A 20,529-nucleotide genomic window follows, 5' to 3' on the forward strand; every position below is an offset into this window, starting at 1 on the left:
TGGGGGAATGCTGAGCTCAAATGCATTGTCTCCCATAGCCTTAGTAATGGTGTAAGGACCATATCGGAGTGGTCTCAATTTCCGATAGGCTCCAGTAAGGCGTTCCTTTTGCAAATGCAACCAGACTTTGTCGCCCACCTGAAACTTGTGTGGCACCTGATGTTGATCATGTTGCTGCTTGTACTTGGCATTTGATTTCTCAAGAATTTCATGGACCTGCTGGCGAATATGTTGGATGCGCTCAATGAAGCTGGTGGCCTTATCTGTTTCGGATTGGACATGAGCTGAATTCATGTGAGTAGCTGCAAGTGGCATGGCCACATCAATGGGGCATAGTGGCTGGAATCCCAAACCCACCTGAAAAGGGCTATGGCCAGTGGAGCTGTGAAGAGCTCGGTTGTAGCTATGCTGAACATAGGGGAGGCTCTCGTCCCATGTGCGTGGATGCTTTGAGTTATACATGCGCAGAATGTGCACAATCATCCTATTGACAACCTCTGTCTGGCCATCAGTTTGAGGATGGAAGGCTGTGGACTTCGTGAGTTTGGTGTCCATCATTGACCAGAGACTGGACCAAAATGTGCTGAGAAACCGACTGTCCCGATCTGAGATGATAGACTGTGGGATCCCAAAGTGCACCCACACTCGTTCAAAGAAGAGTTTAGCAGTGGCTTCTGCTGTGATATTCTTCTTGCAGGCCATCATAATGGCCATCTTTGAGAACCTGTCGACGACCACAAAAACACAGTCATTTCCATGCTTAGTGGAAGGAAGGCCTGACATGTAATCCATGGAGATGGATTCCCAAGGTCGACTAGGGGTAGGCAACGGGGTGTAGAGGCCTTGCTTCTTAATGGTCGGTTTGGCAATGGCACAGTCAGTACATGATCGGATGTACTTCCCAACATCCTGTCGAAGATTCGGCCAATAGAAATAATTTTGTAGTACTGCCATTGTTTTCTCGACCCCGAAATGCCCAGCAGCCCGACTGTAGTGTGCTTCCCAAATCATCTTGGCACGCTCGCTTGAAGGAACACAAAGGTGACCGAGGTGGCATAATAGGGCATCCTGGAGGTGAAAATCTGCAACCTGCCGACCCTCCAAGAGTGTCTGGTATGTGTGGCCGAATTCTGGGTCGCTTTTGTAGAGAAGTGGCCAATCAGAAGTCTCGTGCCCGCAGGAGTTGAGCACGGTGGTTAGCGCCATGATCGGTGGTCGACTGAGGCAATCTGCAACATTATTGGTGCTGCCCTTTTTGTACTTGATATTCAAGTGAAACTGTTGCAGGTATGTAGACCACTTCTGATGGCGATCATTTTGCAATTTCCCTTGGGTCTGTATGAACTGCAGAGGTCGGTGGTCTGTGTGGATGACCGTTTCCTTCCCCAAAATGTAATGCTTCCATTGTCGGCAGGCCTGTACAATGGAATACATCTCTTTATCATAAGTGGGGTACTTCCGGACTGTGTCTGAAAGTGTTTCACTGTGATATGCCACTGGATGTCCATGTTGAGTAAGGACTGCCCCAATAGCATAGTCAGAGGCATCTGTCTCGACCTCAAATGGTTGTTGTAAATCTGGTAACGCGAGCACTGGTGCCGTGCAGAGGCGATCCTTCAACTCCCTGAATGCCTTCTGTGGAGATTCAGACCAAAAGAATTTTGCTTTCGCCCCGCCCTTGGTGACTTGACTCAAGGGCCAAGAAATATGAGAAAACCCCAACACAAACCTGCGGTAGAAGTTGGCAAGACCTAGAAAGCTGCGTAGCTCTGTTAGAGTGGTTGGAGAGGGCCAATCCCGAATGACTTGGACCTTGGCTTGATCGACATGCACCCCCTGTTCATCAATGATGTATCCCAAATACTGAACCTCGGTCATGCCAAAAGTGCATTTCTCCAAATTGGCACATAGCTTGTGTTGCCGCAGTGTTTGGAGAACTTGTCGGATGTGGTGGAGGTGCTCTTCCCAACTCTGGCTGAAGATCAGAATGTCATCCAAGTATACTACTACAAAGGAGTTGGTGAATGGCCGCAAGATGTCATCCATTAGCCTCATAAAGGTTGCAGGAGCATTCGTCAATCCGAAAGGCATGACCAACCATTCGAAGAGGCCCTCCTTGGATTTGAAGGCAGTCTTCCACACATCTGAGGGTTCGATTGGTACCTGGTGATATCCTGACTTCAGATCGATCTTGCTGAAATATTTCGCCCCCTTTAGTTGGTCTAGGAGGTCATCAATCCGTGGGATCGGGTACCTATTACGGACAGTGATCTTGTTCAGCGCCCGATAGTCAATACAGAGTCTCCACGTCCCATCCTTCTTCTGTACCAACACGATCGGGCTCCCACAGGGCGATGAACTCGGATGAATGTGACCTTTCTGCAGGAGCTCCTGAATCTGCCTCTTGATTTCATCGTTCTCCAGAACGGAGCGCCGATAAATTGGTCCATTGGGTAGCGGTGCACCTGGGGTCAGATCGATGGAGTGCTTGACTTGACAGTGCAGAGGAACCCCTGCCGGGGAGGTGAAGATGTCCTCGTACTCCTCCACAATCTTGTCCATCTGTAGTTGTCGTGCAGAGGGGCCCCGTTTGGAGGCCGCGGCCACTGTCTTCTTCTTTCCTTGAGGGCGTATCATCAGGAAAACAAATTTCCTGGTTTTGGAAATGATCTTACTGCATTGTTTTGCAGTAATCAAAGAGAGGGCGGCAGGTGGTGCTACCTCTGGTATCCTGAACAACTTATTTCCCAATGTAATAATAACTGCACGGGGCCTCGATTCATACACAGCATGTCGCTTCCACAAGTATGGTTGTCCTAGTAATACATCACAAACTTCAAGGGGAGCAATGTCACACAATACCTCATCCGTGAAGGGCTTGATGTTGTATGGAAGGCGACACTGCTGGCTCACGCGAAGATCTCGTCCTTGGTGAAGCCACCCAATGGTGTATGGTTGTGGATGTGATGTGGTCGGTAAGCCCAACCGCTTCACGACCTTTGCCGAAATGAGGTTCTTTTGACTCCCGCTATCAACAATGAACTGTATCGGGGAGCCCTTTACCCACATCTGGGAGTGGAAGAGACGCTCCTCCTCCTCTGGATCTTCGGGTTCATTTTTCTAGATCTTTGCGGTAGCAACAGTGGCGCTGGGGTCCGCATCAATGATCTGCTTCCCTTTTTCATACCCCTTATCGGGTTCTGACTCCGTGTCGGAACATGCATCTGATTCTGAAACCTTTAGCTCAGCCACCAGTGACTGCTTGGCCCGACACTCACTTGTGTTGTGAGTGGAGCTCTTATGGAACTCGCACCATTTTCCAGTGTCCTTTCTCGGCTTCGCGGCGCTGTTCTTTGCTTGCAGCTTCGGCTGGTTGTCTTGGGCTGTCCCGCCTTGGATTTGTCCTTTGTTCTGTGGTTTAGGGGCACCTTTCCCCTGCTTTGGATTCGCAGATCCAAAGTCTCGCTTCTTTTGTTTAAACTTCTGCTCGACCTTGACGGCATACCGGTATGCTGCGCCGAGCGAGGGGATGTTTAGGAATTGTATTTCTTCCTGGATGTACTTGTGCAGGCAGCCACGGTATTTGAGTATCAAATGTTGCTCCGAATCCTTGATACCCAACTTTGTGCGAAGGGTATGGAAAAGATTGGTGAACTCCGGCACGTCTTGGTCCCTTCCCTGCCGCAGCGTGGTCCACTTTATGTATTCATCCTCATAGCTCCCGACAGGGTAGTACTGCTCCTTGATAGCATCCCGGAACGAATCCCAGGTGGGTGCGGCTGAAAATAGTGAGCCAGTACTTTCATCCTTCTGCTCGCAGTAGGTTTCCCACCAGTCCTTGACGTGGGGGGCTGCTTTGAGGAGAGCAAAAACAATCTTTTCCCGACTCGAAAATTCATGAACAGAAAAATAACCCTCTAGCAGATTTAACCATTTATCTACGGCATCTGCGTCTATCTGACCTTCGAATATGGGGATTTCAAAATTAACTTGTACCTTAAAGGGTGTGGCGTTTCCAGAGTAGCTGCTGGAAGCCGATGCGTTGCTTCTCGGTAGCCGCTGAAGGATCTGGGCAAAACTATCCATCATCGCGTTCCGTTGTCGCTCGAGGGCTTCTTCGAGCAAGATTTTGATGGGATCTCCTGCCCCCTCGTCTTTCTTCTCGTCCGCCATGGGAGGCCGTCGGGATTTGCGAGGCTGGTCTTGCAAAGGTTCAACCAGTTCAAGCCCTAACTCCTTATATCCCGACCTTGTTGGGGACATGCAAAGAAAAACAGAGAAAAAGCAGACCGCTCTAATACCACTGATCCGGATTTAAACAGGAATGCAACAAATTACAGAGATAACCATATACACAAAGATGCAGCGGAAATAATACTTCATTTCATTAATGGAAAATACTCAAATATGCTTACAACAGAAATGGAAATAAACTAGCTAGGGCGATGGTAGCTTATCTCTGAGAAGAGATGTGATGGCTACATGCCTCTGAACTGTCTTACAATGAGGCTCAGAGGCCTATTTATTGTTGAGAAACAATAGAAAACCCTTCACATTCCAAAACCTAACCCTAGAAGATGAAACGCCAAATTGTGGGCCCCGTTTTTGGGTAAGTTGGTACATCAACTTCCCGGGGTCGCGAATTGGTCATACTATCTCCGTTTGACGTGCATGATAGCCCATTGGAAAGATCTCTCCGAGGACTACGACGGAAAAGATGATTTTTATCAAAAAAATCGCTGGCGGTAGATTTCCCAAAAAACGCCGTTTATTGCCTCAAAACGGCTCCGGAAGTTCAGGACCCGAAAAAAAAAACATCGTTTAGGGCCTCAAAATGGCTCCGGAAGTTCAGGACCCGAAAAACTGCTAAAAATAGTAAGTTGTGCTACAATTAAGGAAACTAAAAATGCTGAGAAAGACAATGGTGGGGGTCCAGGTGGACTTGGCAGGTGGCCACCAATATCCACCTGGATCACTACCACCCCGATTCTTTGGACAATCTCTCTTCAGGTGCTCCTTACTACATTTCCAACACTCCAATCCACCAGTACCAACACCTCTATGCTGCTGCTACGACCCGTATCCCTATTTAGCTGCATTAAACCTCTTATACGGTGCCACATTTTCTTTCTCATATGCATTCTGAGGTCTTGTTCTCTTAGGCTACCATTTACCTTTACCTTTGTCTTTTCCCTTCCATCCTTTCTAAGATTCATTCTTACGCTTTGACTATTCATAGAAATGCTTCGATTTCCCAATAACTTCCTCAAGTGGTCGAGGCTTATCATACTCAATCCTATTTGTAAATGCTAATGGAAAACAACTAAAAAAATGTTGAACTTTAGCCTTCTCTTCAGTAAGATACGATGCATATCTCAATAGATCCAGAAACATTTTCGTGTACTCTTCGTTTGTCATCGATCCCATCTTTAGCTCATATAACTCTTTAGCCTTACTGTCGTAGCACCTTTCTGACAAGTACTTCTTCCTGAAAATCCTCTTAAACTCCCACTAACTCAAATCATCTGTCTTGATGTCTCTGATATGATTAACATCTTCCCACCAAATGTATGCCTTACCTTTCAAGCTGAATATCGTTACTTTGGCCTTCATGTTATTTGTGTAACTATGCAACTCAATTAATTTGTTCATCCCAAATATCCAAGCCTCTGCATCTTCCAACTTCTTCATATCTCCATCAAAATTAGGTGGCTTCGCTTTCTTAAACTCATCTGGTAAGTATCCCCTATAATTCCTCCTGTAAGGATGATAATGATGACAATCATGCTGTCTATCAAAACAAGAACTAGAATAGTACTTGTATCCATCTCCTATCCAAAGTATCCAACAACTTGCCATCTCTCACCATATCAGATCTATTTGACCCATGTCTACCATGATACCTACTTCCATATTCCCCATTAGTTCTATCCTCATGTCCATGGCTGATCTGAAGCGATCCTTGTTGCTGCAAGTCTGACAAACTATGAATAAGTATAGCATTAACTTTTGCTTGTTTCTCTTGTTCCTATATGATCTGGTCATTATCTTCCTTACAAATCTTTATCTCTTCCTTCAAGCTTCTCAATGTGTCTGCTAAATCAAAAGAGTGCCCCACAACATGCTGCCCATCTGATGCATAGGGAGATTCTATGTAGTTTGCCACCTTGCTAGCCATTTGATCTCTTTCCTATAATGCATAATATGTCAGATAAGCTAAATCACAATAAATCAACGTACCTTAGCATAATTTTAGGAGGATACCTTGTCTTCAAGATCATCAAATCAACATGATACATGTATAACATAATCATAACAACATATAGACATATAACAAGTAAGTGCATCAACACATAAACATCATTCTAGCTAGGGTCCAGTCATCAATGTAAGGCCATATCAACAATGCATGCTATGACCTCATGCATGACAACAACCATTACTCCATTGTACACATTTCCACATGCAACCATCAACATGCATAAGAAATGCCAAATCAACTACACATACGCATAGATGCATGTAGTTGAGCATAAGCGATCAATTCTTGTAATCAACCTACAAGACTGATACATGTAGTCAAATATACAAGAATGTAGCCTAACATACAAGGATGTAAGTAGGAAACATAAAATCAACATGTATGTGACATGTCACAATATGTAACCAGTCATATACTCATGACGATGCATTCCACAAAATCAACATAAAATTCTCCATGACAACCTTCAACCATAATCAATCATCAAGAAATGCAACAAGCACATGGAATGCAAGTGTGAGAGACACACATGAAACTGACATGCATGCATGACCAACACACACTGCCCATCCAATCCGAGGGGTGAACCATGTTCTGATTCCACTATGTAACACCCTCCTCCCACATATACCCAAGTAACCATTCCAACCGGGTAAACATGTGACGAGAGGCTACTATGATTGGATTTGACCTCCTAAGTGACCTTAAGGAAGTGGAATTGATGAAACAAATCAACCAACCTATCCACATCAGCAATAGAACCCTCAGGGGACATGTCAGCCGCTCAGACATCCTGTCCCTAGGTCCCACTGATGTTTTGGACTTATTAGGCCTCAGTTGCTCCCATGCTATAGGCAAGAGAGCATACAAAAACCCAAATTCTCTCTCACAACCTTGCCTGCCAGTGAACAATGACTAATTTTATTAGTGCTATGCCAACGACCCTGAGATTTGAGCCACTTTTTCAGGCCCATAGCCCAGGTCACTTCCCAGAATGGGATGATAACTCAGGAACAGTAAAAGAACAGGGAAACAATGGTGAAAAATAAATAAGTTGAACAAGACCTTAATCATATCCCTAGTAGCCATGAGAGGCATTTCGTTAAACATATCATCAACATGTAACCTATAGGTGTAAACAACATAATTAAGTGTAGGTATCTCATACTTATATGAGAATCACTATGAACCATTTTTCCCTCATGCTATTTGCTGCATTATCATCTATTAGGAAATAGATACATTATCCATTCATTTACAAGTAAAAACATGCTGAGAGTCATACATAGCTGTTGTCATAAAACACACATATAACTAGCATAATAACAACAAAAATACTCATGAAAGTACAACCATATAGATCACATATAATCCATCAAAATACTCGTAGAAATAAAAGGAGAAACAACCTTTCATTAATGATGCAAAAACTAAACTCATGATGGGACTTCCATGTTCCACCCGACCATAGAATGGCTGAGCCAAATATCTCTTCAGCCATTCACCCCTATGCCATATTCCAATCATGAATGTGGGACTCAAACCAAAGAACCAACTATGGCATATTAAGGCTAAACCACCTCACCATCATTAATAGAAACCAGGCTTTACTGTAATCCATCTCGTATGACTAGGTTAGTACAATGAACACATCATAACAGGCTTTACCATGATCGCCACCTGATCTCTAGTCCAAACAAGCATGTATGCCACCAGATTTATCCACCTACACTGTGAGGAATTTTTCTGCCTCCTAGTCTATCAGGCTTTACTGCAATCCAAACCTAGATCACTACACCCTAAACTGAGACCCACTCTCCAGGATTTACCACATATCCCGAAATCAAAATTACTAGGCCCAATGAAGAGAAAACCACCTCTTGGATTTACTGTATAACTTGCCATTCACCGGCAAGGATTCCTAGTCCATCCAAGGAAACAAAAAATCCGGCTTTACCGCAACCCACATTCTGGTTCAAGGGTTATTATGCCTCGTGTTCTATCATTTCGGAGATCCACCTCACTCACCTTCAAATCCATCCGACAATCCAGCTCAACCAAAACATGAGAACCCCATCACACCATGGCTATCTGGAAATGACAAGGCTAGGCTAAAAACACTGTTACACTTGGAAAAACCCATGCCACAACGACAAAGAACCACATCTAATACCATGCATGCCGAATATAATAAGGAAAATACACATGCAAATTGATACCCGCAATGAGTCCTGCTGTAGCTGCTTGATCCTGCTGTTCCCTACTTGATCTTTGCTTCCTCTTGCCTTCTTTTCCTTTCTTGCTCCAATGCCAAAATGCTCCAAGAAAATTCTAAGCGTCCAAGAGTGAGCGAGAGAGGGAGAGAGAATAATGAGAGAGCTCCAAATCTCAACTGACAAAAGGTTACCGATTGATCCTTAGAAGCCTTTTTATGAATGATGCCTCTATTTTCTTCATTTTCCATTATTTTCCTTCAATTTCCTCCTCACATGAAACCTGTGACCTTTCACCTCCCTTTTCTCCTAATTTCCATTATTTTCATAAATAAATGTGCCAAAAATGCCATTTTTCCTTTCCAAAGCCTTAGCCATTGCCTTTTCTAATTTCTTTAGCCATAAACAACCAAATGAACACCCCTTAGGATGTATTGCCCAACATTCAACTTGGAATAAGTGTCCCATCAACTGTGGTTATTATTTTTGCCTTTATTAACTTTTATTACATGGAATTTTCACCAGGGTTGTTACACGTGTACTTTTGTATGAGCAAGTATGCTTTGTGAAATGTTCAATTGTAATATGTATAAAGACTCTTTCACTGAATGTAAATGAAAGTGATCCTTTAGAAGACGAGTATTAGTACTAATATAATAAAGACACTGAAGGAATCATTAGTCATTAAGAAAAATAGTTCGCATAGATGCAACGATCATTAAAACAAGTGAAACAAATATTCAATAAGATGAGCACCAAGGCCACTAAAATAGTTCAATTTCTTTAGTACATATGAATGCCAAAATATATTTGAAATATCCAAAGAATAGTCTGTTACACAGGATTTTGTCACTATCCTTGTACTCCCTGTTCCTTGATCGTGGAGAACCTCTACAGTAAACCCTATGTACTTCCCTATCATGAAGAACATATCTCTTAGTCACTTTCCATCTACAAAACATTTTCCCTTTACATAATTTCCAAAGATTCTTCCTTTAAACCCAATTTTAAAGGACGATGCTATCCCTCAGTTTCTTCCTTGCTCCAATTTGTTGAGAATAACATTGAGCACCATGCCGATCGATGCCATTATCCCTTGATTACTCGCGCCGATCCTTTTCTAGAAAGTTTTAAAAAAAGGAGTCGAAGCTTCTAGATCTACAAGCTTCGTGGGCGGAGGATTAGTAAATGGTTAGTCAAGATAAAGCATGGGAGATACTGTTTGGGCTCCTTTCCCCTATTAAAAAGGAACTAACCCAAGAGATAAGGCTTCCTCCCATCATAAGAGGAACCATATCCCCTCTCTCATGCCTATATAATCCCCTGCTATTCCAACCTCTGCTAGCTTTGGATGCAGCTTGGATTTAGTTTGAATTTAGCTCTTAGTTTATGCTTGTTAAGAGCTTGTTAAAGGGAGAATAACTTGTAAAATGTTTTGGTGTGAACAAGGAGAAAGAGACCCTAAACTACCATGATTGAGGTGTTTGAGGAGATGTTAGAGTGATGCTTGGGACCCGGACCTATTGAAGGAAACCCGCAACGCTACGACAAAGGTTTTACTTTCCTTTTTGTCATTTAAGTGATATTTTGTTTCCTATATCAATCACATATGGTATTTGATAGCTTAAGACTCCTTAGCCTCTTAAGTAGGTTGAATCTATTGTATGCTATCATGTGTGCTTTGGTTTCTTGTCTATTTGTTTCAACTGATTAATTGACATTAAGGAGTAGATCGCTGGAGCAAAAACATAAGGACATCATCGAACAAGGATAAGCGATACAAGAGGTAGGATCTTATCCATTCTCAATATAAGGGAACTTATGTTAGATTGTCTTGTTTGTGGCTAGACCCTGGCCCTTAGCCTAGAGGGATTGTCTCTGTCAGCAGAGAGAATCTTCCTACTCCACAAATTGGCGACTCTGCTGGGGACCCATCCCTTTCTTTGGATTGTTCTTCATCTTGTGGTTTGTGACAAATTTTGTCATACCATTATTTCTCCTTTGTTTTCTAAATTTTACACCATTTGCAGTCTTTGATTTTGAATTTAGAGTGGCTAGTCTGTATGTGGTTTGAGTTTTTTATTTTTATTTTTCTTTGAATCCCTCGATCAACACTATTAAAAAAAAAAAAAAAAAAACTAACAATCATTATAAAACTCCACTTAACCATCCTCCTTAAGCATTAATGCATTGGTCTAATCAAATCATAAAACAGTGATAAATTAATTAATCATATATTAATTAATTAATTAATTAAATTAATATATATATATATATATATATATATATATATATATATATATATATATATATATATATATATATATAACAATAACATATATAGATACATATTTCATCAAACTTTTTATATATATAATTAAATTAAAAATTAAAAATTAAAAATTATAATAGAATAAAGAAATTAAAATAAATAAAAAATTAATAATAATTTAACAATCATAATAAACAAATAATTAAATATAACAAATAAATAAATAAATAAATAATTAATTAAATTAAATTTATATATATATATATATATATATATATATATATATAAAACTTTTTTATTAAAATACATAATTAAATTAAAAAATTAAATGTTAAAAAATTAAAATAGAATAACGAAATTAAAATAAATAAAAAATTAATAATAATTTAATAATCATAATAAACAGATAATTAAATATAACAAATAAATAAATAAATAAATAAATAATTAATTAAATTAAATTAAAATATATATATTATAATAATAATAATAATAATAATAATAATAAACATTTATAGATACATATTTCATCAAACTTTTTTATTAAAATATATAATTAAATTAAAAATTAAAAGTTAAAAAAAAAAATTTAAAATAGAATAAAAGAAATTATAATAAATAAAAAATTAATAATAATTTAATAATCAGAATAAACAAATAACTAAATATAACAAATAAATAAATAAATAAATAATTAATTAATTAATTTAAACTCATTAATAAAAGTAAGTAAATCATTATTCAAAACAATTAATTTTTGATTTAAAAATAAAAATAATAATAATAATAATAATAATAATAATAATAATAAATTTAAAAATTTAAAAAAATAAATAAATACATTGGCCGACCTAATTTCTCACATCATTCTTTAATAACCTATATATATATATATATACCCTAAACCCAGCTCATGGATACATCATTAAGATTGAAGATTATCTATTGTCGCGTCCCCTGATGATGGACTCACTTGGTAGTCCGAAACGTTGGGTTCACAAAACTCTACAACAGGTCATTCCTCCTCTATCTAAAACTATTATTTTGCTGACAGTCGCGCTAACCAATGCTAGTTCTTCTTAAACAGTCGCACCACAACCCTTTATGGTGCTTTCTGCCCGTTAAACATTCACGCCAATTCCTGTAGGTTGAAATCAAGGTTTCTTTTAAACCATATGCCAGTGTGTCTTGCCCTCCTAGATTCTGTTTCTTGGCCTGTCTGCGTCTATTCTCCCTGTGAACTAAGATGACTAAGATGCTTTGTTTACTAGGTTTTATTGATTGATTGGCTTGAAGTTTCATTGCTTGATTTTTTGAGTTTTTGGATGGTTTCTATGACCCTAGGACATCTAGGTCAATTTCCGTTCATTTGTTAATTCACTCATTGTTTCAAGTTTCTGATTTGCTGCTTCGTTTAGCCCGTCTTTCAGTCCTAGCATCTTCATTGCTTCATTTTCAATTGAATGAGTGAAAGAGTCTCGTTTGTTCTCTTATTTTGAGTGTCTCTTTTCTCTTTCCGAGCATAGATTACATTGCTTGGTTTGTCGATTGAAGCATTTATGTGTTTGGTTTGTTTGATTCAGGGAAGAAGTTGCTTTTAGTTTCATTTATCATGCTTTGGATTTGATTGATGCTTGTTTGTTCAGAATTGTGAAAATTTTCATTAAAAATGCTCTATGTGAAAGATTCATTTTGCATTTTATGAAAAGAAGAACATCATTCTAGTTTACTTAAGCGAAAATATTGCATTAGTAGCGTTATTGAGAAGCTATAATTGCATCATCATAGGCATGAGAAATGAAATAGAACATGTATTAGTGAAATATTTCATTCTTTGATTGTGTGCTCTCTATCCCTCAATTAGTGTTAAATTTCATCGAAGAAAGATATATTTTCGATGTGGTTTCTTTGTTTACAAAGATTCCTCTAGATGAAGCAGTTCATGTTATAAAGATGGCCACTGATGCTGAAACAGCAAAGCTTGCAGAAATTTGTTTACGGTCCACTTTTTTTCAGTTTTCAAGATCACTATTATGAACAAATATCTAGAGTCGCCATGGGTTCCCCACTCTCACCTATTGTCGCAGCTATCTTCATGCTGACTCTTACCATCATCCTTCCCAAAAATCTGGCGTCTTAAACACTCTAGCTGTTAGGGCTTTCAGGATTTCTGACCCTGATCACCTAAAAGATGAGATTGAACACTTAACCTCTGTCTTCAAAAACCTTGGATACAAAGAGTGGAGTATCAATAAAGCTATAAGAAGAGCCCAGAAGGTTCTCTCCAAGCCTCCTGAGGACAAGAAAGAAAATTATGGAAAAGTTTACCTTCCATTCATCCAAGGGGTTACAGATAAGATTGCAAGAATTTTAAGGAGGAATAACATAAACACTCAATTTACAACATGTGGAACTATAAGGCAAATGATGAAGTCAGTAAAGGATAACATTGATCGTCAACAACTCAAGGGTGTGTACAAGATTGATTGCTCTTGTGGCAAGAGTTATATTGGGGAAACAGGTCGGTCTCTCAAAATAAGACTAAAAGAACACGCGGCTGATATAAAGAATGAGAGATCCCGTACATCAGCCCTTGCAGAACACTCATCCAAAACAAAACATCATGTGTGTTTGGAAGACGCTAAAATAATTGCAAGAGAGGATAATTATCATAAAAGAAAAATCAGAGAGGCCATCGAAATTATGAAATTTCCTCAGAACCTCAACAGGGACAATGGGAGTGAAATTAGCGAAAATTGGCTTCCCTTGATCAGGCAAATAAACCCCTCAAGTCCTTTGGAAGCATAGTATCAGGGTTTTCAAAATTAACTAAATTTTTTATTATCAAAATTAACTAAAATTTTTTATCAAAAAAAATAAAAAATAAAATTAATTTTAATTAATTCTAAATAATTAATAAAATAAAGTTTACAAATTAATTAATTAATTAATTGGTTAGGCAGCTAGGGCTTAATAGGTTATATCGAAAAATTGGTAAAATGATTAATAACAATAAATAAAATAAAATAAAAACAATAATAAATTAATAATAAGATTAATTAAAATTAATTAATTAAAACAATAATAAAATTAATTAGGATTAATTAATTAATCAATCAATTAAATAAACAATAGAAAGAATTATAATTAGATTAAAATTAATTAATTAAATAAATAAAAACAATTTAAGCAATAGAATTAATAAATTAATTTAATTAATTTTATTTTATTTTAATTTATTAATTTATTTAATTTCATCAATTTTAATTAATTCTAATAAAATTAAATATAATTAGTAAACTAAAATAATTAATAATAACCTAATATTAATAAATTAAAATATAATAAAAATTATAAATTAATTAACTAATTAATTAATTGATTAATTAGGAATTAGAAATTAGGACTTAATAAAATTTGGTGAATAAAGGAAAATATGGTAAATAAAAAAGGAATTATGAATAGAATTAAATAAAAATAAAAATTAATTTATTAATTAATAAAATTAAAACTAATTAATAAAAATTTAAATTAATAAATTAAAACTTATTTTTTGAATTAAAATAGGAATAATCAAGCCAATTAATTAATTTAATTAATTAATTAAAATAAAATAACAATAAATTAAAATAAATAAGGTGTTGGCTTCTTTATAAAAATTAGGGTTCTTAGTTTATTTATACCCAGGTCCTTGGACTCTTCTCTCAATAAAGCTTTCATTCTTCTATCTGATTTAGTCCTGATGATGGACCCCCTTTGGGATTTGAAACGTCGACAGAATGAACACGAAACTGTGGATAATCCGGATCATGCCACTGCAAAGAACTACCACAGAAGCCTAAAATCTAACAAGATTTATTTTATCATACAACTGTATATAGGAGTTTTCAGATGACAGCGGTAGGGCCTTGGAATTGAAACCTAATTCAAGATCCACCATTAAAATTTATTGAATTAACCTAAGTAAGCATTGAAACTTAACACTCACATTTAGTGGTCTAGGCTAGAGACATGTTCTGACGGCTTTAAACCTAGTAGCTGCCGTTAACTTTATACAACGCTAATATGGACTTCTGCTCCCCATACTGTTGCGTATATAAAGGGACACCTGTATAGGTTGCAATTCTTTATCCATAGGAAGCCGAGTCTGCTGCCTTGTAAACATGATACACCCAACACAACATTCGGGGAGATAGCCTGCTCATACTTTTTAGTTTGCCGAGAGGTATTGTACAGTTCACGATTACTTGGTAATCCTTTATGCCTAGAATACCCTGAGTAGTCATTTTGATCTTTTTTGACTCTTTAATTTGAAAAGATCATCGAGCACTTGTCCTTTCGAGCTCGTTAACTCTAAAGCAATTAGAGTCACCTTTATCTTTTTTCTCGACTCTTAAAATATGAAAAGGAAAAGTTTTGTTTCAGTGTCTTAAAATTAACTACCCACGAAATATCCCTGGTTAAAATTATCTTGCTTAGTGATTCTTTAGGGTCGATTCCAATGGAAACATTTCCAGAGTCTACGAGTCAAGGATCCCCCTTGGATGGGAATCCTGGTCCTTTTCCTTCTTTTGGAAACACTGGTGCTCCTTATATGGCAACGTTTTCGGTGGTCCCGAGTGTCCCAAATCCTGCCCATCCATCTCCTTCATTTGAACCACATCACATTGATTCTAAGGTTGACCTCTCACCTTCTTCCCCTATTTCTTCACCTTCCTCTTCTACTTTTCCTGTTGAAAGTTTGAAATCCAGTAACCAGGAGGCTAAGAAGAAGAAGAAGTCAGATAAGTGAGAGGTCGACCGTGCGGCTGTCACTCCAAATACGCCTCCTATAGACAAACCTTCTGATCCTCCACGAAAGGTCAGATTCCCTTGCAAGATGTGTAAGGGTGACCATCTCCTTCGAGACTGTCTTGGCATCCCTAGAGTCTTAGAGGTATGGTCTCGAGACCTGAATCGACCATCCCCGTCGACCTCTAGAGATCATGTCGATGGTATGCCTTCTGCTAATGATGGTAAGAAGAAGGGGAAGATTAGATTCCCCTGTAGGTTATGTGAAGGGAAGCATATTATTCACCTTTGTCCTCTTATGGATAAAGCTTCCAAAATTTTGGAAAATATTACAGCTCCTCAAGCCTAACTTCCTGTTGTTTATCAGATACTTTCTTCTGACCCTCTCCTAGTTGGTAAAGAGATTGACTTGGATTCATCTCTTTCCCATCCTGCTCTTCCTAAGCATGACTCTCTTCTGTCTGTTCCCGACCAACCATTAGTCAGAAAGAGTGGCGACTCGACGCTGCCTTCAATTGTTCACTCTGTTCTCGAAGAGAGTGATGATCATACTGCTCATGTTCTTCTTGTCTCCTCAGATTCTCATGAATCGAAGAGTGACCCTCCCATCCCGGTTGTTCAGGAGAGTCCTTCTCCTATTCCTGCAGAGCATGGGGGGAATCATATGATACCCCCACCAAGTAGTTTTGTTGTTTCTTTTGATTGGAGTCAATTGATTGCTTTTCGCCTTCCATATTATGTGCCTTTCCAGATCACAGTACAAGCCTATAATATGGTAGTACATGGCACTATATTAGATGAAGGCCCGCCTGTTAGCATCATGTCTTCTACTACTTGGAAAGCTTTGGGTTCCCCACATCTTATGCCTGTCACCCATAATATGTTGGACTTCAATGGAGGAACCAGTCAACCCTTTGGGATCCTTTCGATGTTCCCTATTACTTTGGGAGGAAAGACAATCTATATAGACGTGATGGTAGTCCAAGGTCCCTTATATTTCAATCTTCTCCTTGGACGTGACTATGTTTATGTCATGGGAGCTCTTGTTTCTTCACTTTTCCGTGTGGTTTGTTTTCCACACGAAGGGAGAATAATGACCATTGATCAATTGTCATTCATTGGTCACCAGGTGCCTCCTTTGCAACCATCATCCCCTATTGGTTCTGGTTTCCAAGTGGTACCTTCCCCGCCACAGGTCAATTATGTGGCTACCCGTTCCGTCTCCACATCTGTTGATGGTCACATAGATGGTATAGTACATTATGTATTGGGGGCATTGGAACCTGATTTGTCATTAGTACCAGTTAACATGTGTTCTTCCCAGAGTGTAGTTCTCCCGTCTAGTGAGGACCTCTTGGGGACCATGTTCTCGTATGGTCCATGATAAGCTATTGCGAGGATAGTTTGTTCCTGTATTAAACTCGTTAAAAAATGAAACAAATTACGAGGATAGTTATTTTTCTGTGTCAACCTCGTTAAAAAATGAAATAGATGTTTGAGGATAGTTTCTTCATGTATCTACCTCGTTAAAAAATGAAATAGATGTCCGAGGATAGTTCTTTTACTGTGTCAACCTCATTAAAAAATGAAACAACTACCTTTTCCAAATCGAATATTTGATTAAGATCTCGTAAAATCCTAGTCGAGTCTTTTTTGGATCTCGAAAGTGAACCTTCATTCCATCCACCTAGCTAAATGAAATGAAGCTTGGGGGGCATGTACCTCGAATTGAGTCATTATGCTAGGGGCATGCAAACTTAACTCAAGCATAGTTTGTCTTTGTTTCAAGCTTGTGTAAAAATGAAACCAAACTCAAGCATAGTTTTTCGTTTCAAGCTTGTGTAAACATGAAACCAAATTCAAGCAGAGTTCCCCATGGTTCAAGCTTGTGTAAAAATGAACCCATGCCCAATTTACATCTTGTGATTTCCATTTTTATCAGTAATTTCTGCTAGATGAGCCTTGGTTTCTTCATTCCATCGCCACCATCTCTTTGGCTGATCATATTCTTTCACTTGGTTGTTTTTCCTTTCCTGAGGAACTACATCAATGAGTGGTTTTTCTAGCTAGCCTCTTGCCCTTTTAGTGTTTTGAGCAATTCCCCCCCAACCAGAACCAGTTGCTATCCTTTCATACCACTCGTTCCTCCTGGTGGAGTCATCTTTAAGCTCTTTTCAGACTCCAAAAATATGAAAAGATTGCCAAGTATTTTTCCCTTTTTGACTCGTTAAAGTAAATAAAAATGGGGACTTTGCTTTAAGCTCTTTTCCGACTCTCAAAACACGAAAATATTGTCGATCTCTTGTCGTTTTGACCTCGTAAATGGTTCCAAAACATCGTTTACCCATTATATGTTTACCCCTTTTTCGGGCTGGGATAAACTATTTACAAAAAAGGTACACCTTAGTCGAACATGGCTAGGAGGTTCTCTCGAGTATTGTTTTCTACCTTTTCGGGCTCGAGGGACAACTTTACAAAAAGGGACCTTTTGGAGTTTTCTTTTCCGTGTCTTTTTCAAACTCTCTAAAAAATGAAAAAGATGCCGAGTTTCACCTTTGTTGGACTCGTTAAAAGATTAAATGACATAGGACTTGTCATTATGACGAGATCGAGCTACTCCTTCCTAGGGCTCGTAAAACTTACTAGGATGGATCCATCTGAAGGATGGACTTATATTACAAGCATATGCTATCCCTGTTAAGCTTTTGTAAAAATAACTGGGGTACTCGCCAGAAATGGTGGGGGAAAATTGGAAGTATTTCATCAGTTGTATTCTTCACTTGAGGCAGCATGTCGCTCTTGAACATTGACACTCATCTGCTGTTCATGTCGAGTTTTGGGACATCCTCACTTTTTCACTTGCCTCCCTAGTGTTATGAAGAATTTGGTATCTATGGATAAATACTAATTCCCTAGATAAGTAGCCATATCTAGAACAACAATTTAAAGCACTTTAACCTTTTTCTATAAACAATAGGTAAGACAAAGAGAATGAGAGGACCTACTTGTACTTTCTCTTTCCTCTTTCCTCCTTTGTATCGGTCCTGTCGCTCCTTCCCGTACTTAACACGCTTGAGAAGTACCTGTAAACATCAATAGAAGACAAAGAACCAATCAAAGCCAAATATCTATTGATTACAAGTAAATGGAATCATATACATTCACAGATATGAGCATTACATATCAAGGTAAGCATATGGAAAAAAGTGCAAATACCTTATTGAATAGAAGGAAGAATTACAACCACGAAGCCTGATTCAAAGTCACTTCTCCAGCTTTGGTTCCATCCACATCACATCAGAAGCATGACAATCTGGCAGCATAACGAAACTTACAATAGTCTCAATTCTCAAACTAACATTATCTCCTTACAATTCATCAAAGTCTAGCCCTTTTATCACTTAGATGAGTGATCAATTTATAGGAAGGTGGAGGAGGTTTTGTCATCAATGAGGGTATTGAATGGCCTTCCATACTTAGAATTAGTTCCATGGAGGAAGGGATGAGAGGATAGGATGTATCTTAACTCATTCCTCATCCATTTTCGAGCTCATAGGAGATGATAAGTGTGGGAATATTCTAGAAGGCTCTAGAAGATAATAATATTCCCCAAACCCTATGTGAATTTCATTCAAACTTGCCCAACGCAGGTCAAAGAGGGCCTAAGTGCTCTGCAGAGCACACTGGCATGGACTTAACTACTTTGCAGCGCACCTTTGCATGGGCCTACTTGTGCTGGTCCCTCTAGAGGAAATTTCAAGATGTCTTCAGGCCATGAAACTGTCTGGGAAGGATGCATTCAAAGGATTGACTTGTTTAGGGCATGTAGCAATTGAAATTAGGGTTTGATGAGCCCTAAAAACTGATATGGATGATGGGAGTGATGTGCCCAAATGGATCTGTAACAACTTCCCCCTAAAGCATGAAGTCGAAAAATGTTAATGTCGAGTGATATGCTTTACGATGCGATGAGGAGGTTCCAAAGTGGTTGGTGACCTGCATCGATTACAATACATAATATCATGATATTTGAATTGCTGAGGGAAGGCATACCCATGCTCAGCATATAAACTTTCATTACAAGTACATAGACAGTCATCTACAGATATATATCCATGATCGGAATGACCATCAATGTAAAGCCATTGTACGGATGATTTGGTACATTTCCTGAAATCGCAGCCCAGATGGATGAGACTAGATCTAGGGTCTTCTATCTCGATCAATAGTTCACTCAAGTACGATTCTAACCATGCGAATATGTGATCTGAAGTTGAACATGGGAAGACACCGTCTGATTACCAGCCAAAGATGTAAGTCGTTAACAGACATGAGAGAAATCACTGATAATGATAATGATCCTCAAGGTACTGCCATACATTCTACATGGTGTGAATAGATGTTTTGATGTTGAACACCATAAAAAGTCTTTTGGTCGAAGGCCAGTGATGTCGACCTATCACCGGAAGCAAGAAACCTGCCATTGATGTATGCAAGCTTCAAGGTACTGGAAAGGTGTTTCTAAGTCAACTTCTTGGATAGTGAGTTGATGTCGACAAGAAGCGACTCGTCGTAGGAGGGCCTTGATGTATCCCACATCAATGACATGAAACGAGTGTAATGATTTTGGAGACAGAATTTGACTGACAACATAAGGTTCAGGAATGGCGGTCACGAAAATGAAGGTTTATGGTATTGCAAAGGATGAATTTTAACTGAATGACTTCTCTTGAACATGTCAACGACATTGAAATGAATTGGTAGCATTAACCTAAAACAAAGTGATGGATGTATGATAGACCAACGGTATGATAACCATCAAGCTGATAACCAAACCCAAATAGTCATAGTGATGAAGTGAAAATGTCATGTTCAAGAGCGACCTGCTACCAAAAGTGGTTTACCCCTTTTTCCATTTTCCCTAGTCATTGCTGACTAGTACCTCTTAATTTTTTATCAAGCTTGAGGAGGATAACATATGTTTGTTGTAT

Source organism: Pinus tabuliformis, chromosome 4_2 (assembly GCF_031772625.1).
Source record: "Pinus tabuliformis cultivar Carrire ecotype Pingquan chromosome 4_2, CPIR1, whole genome shotgun sequence".
Taxonomy (NCBI): Eukaryota; Viridiplantae; Streptophyta; class Pinopsida; order Pinales; family Pinaceae; genus Pinus; species Pinus tabuliformis.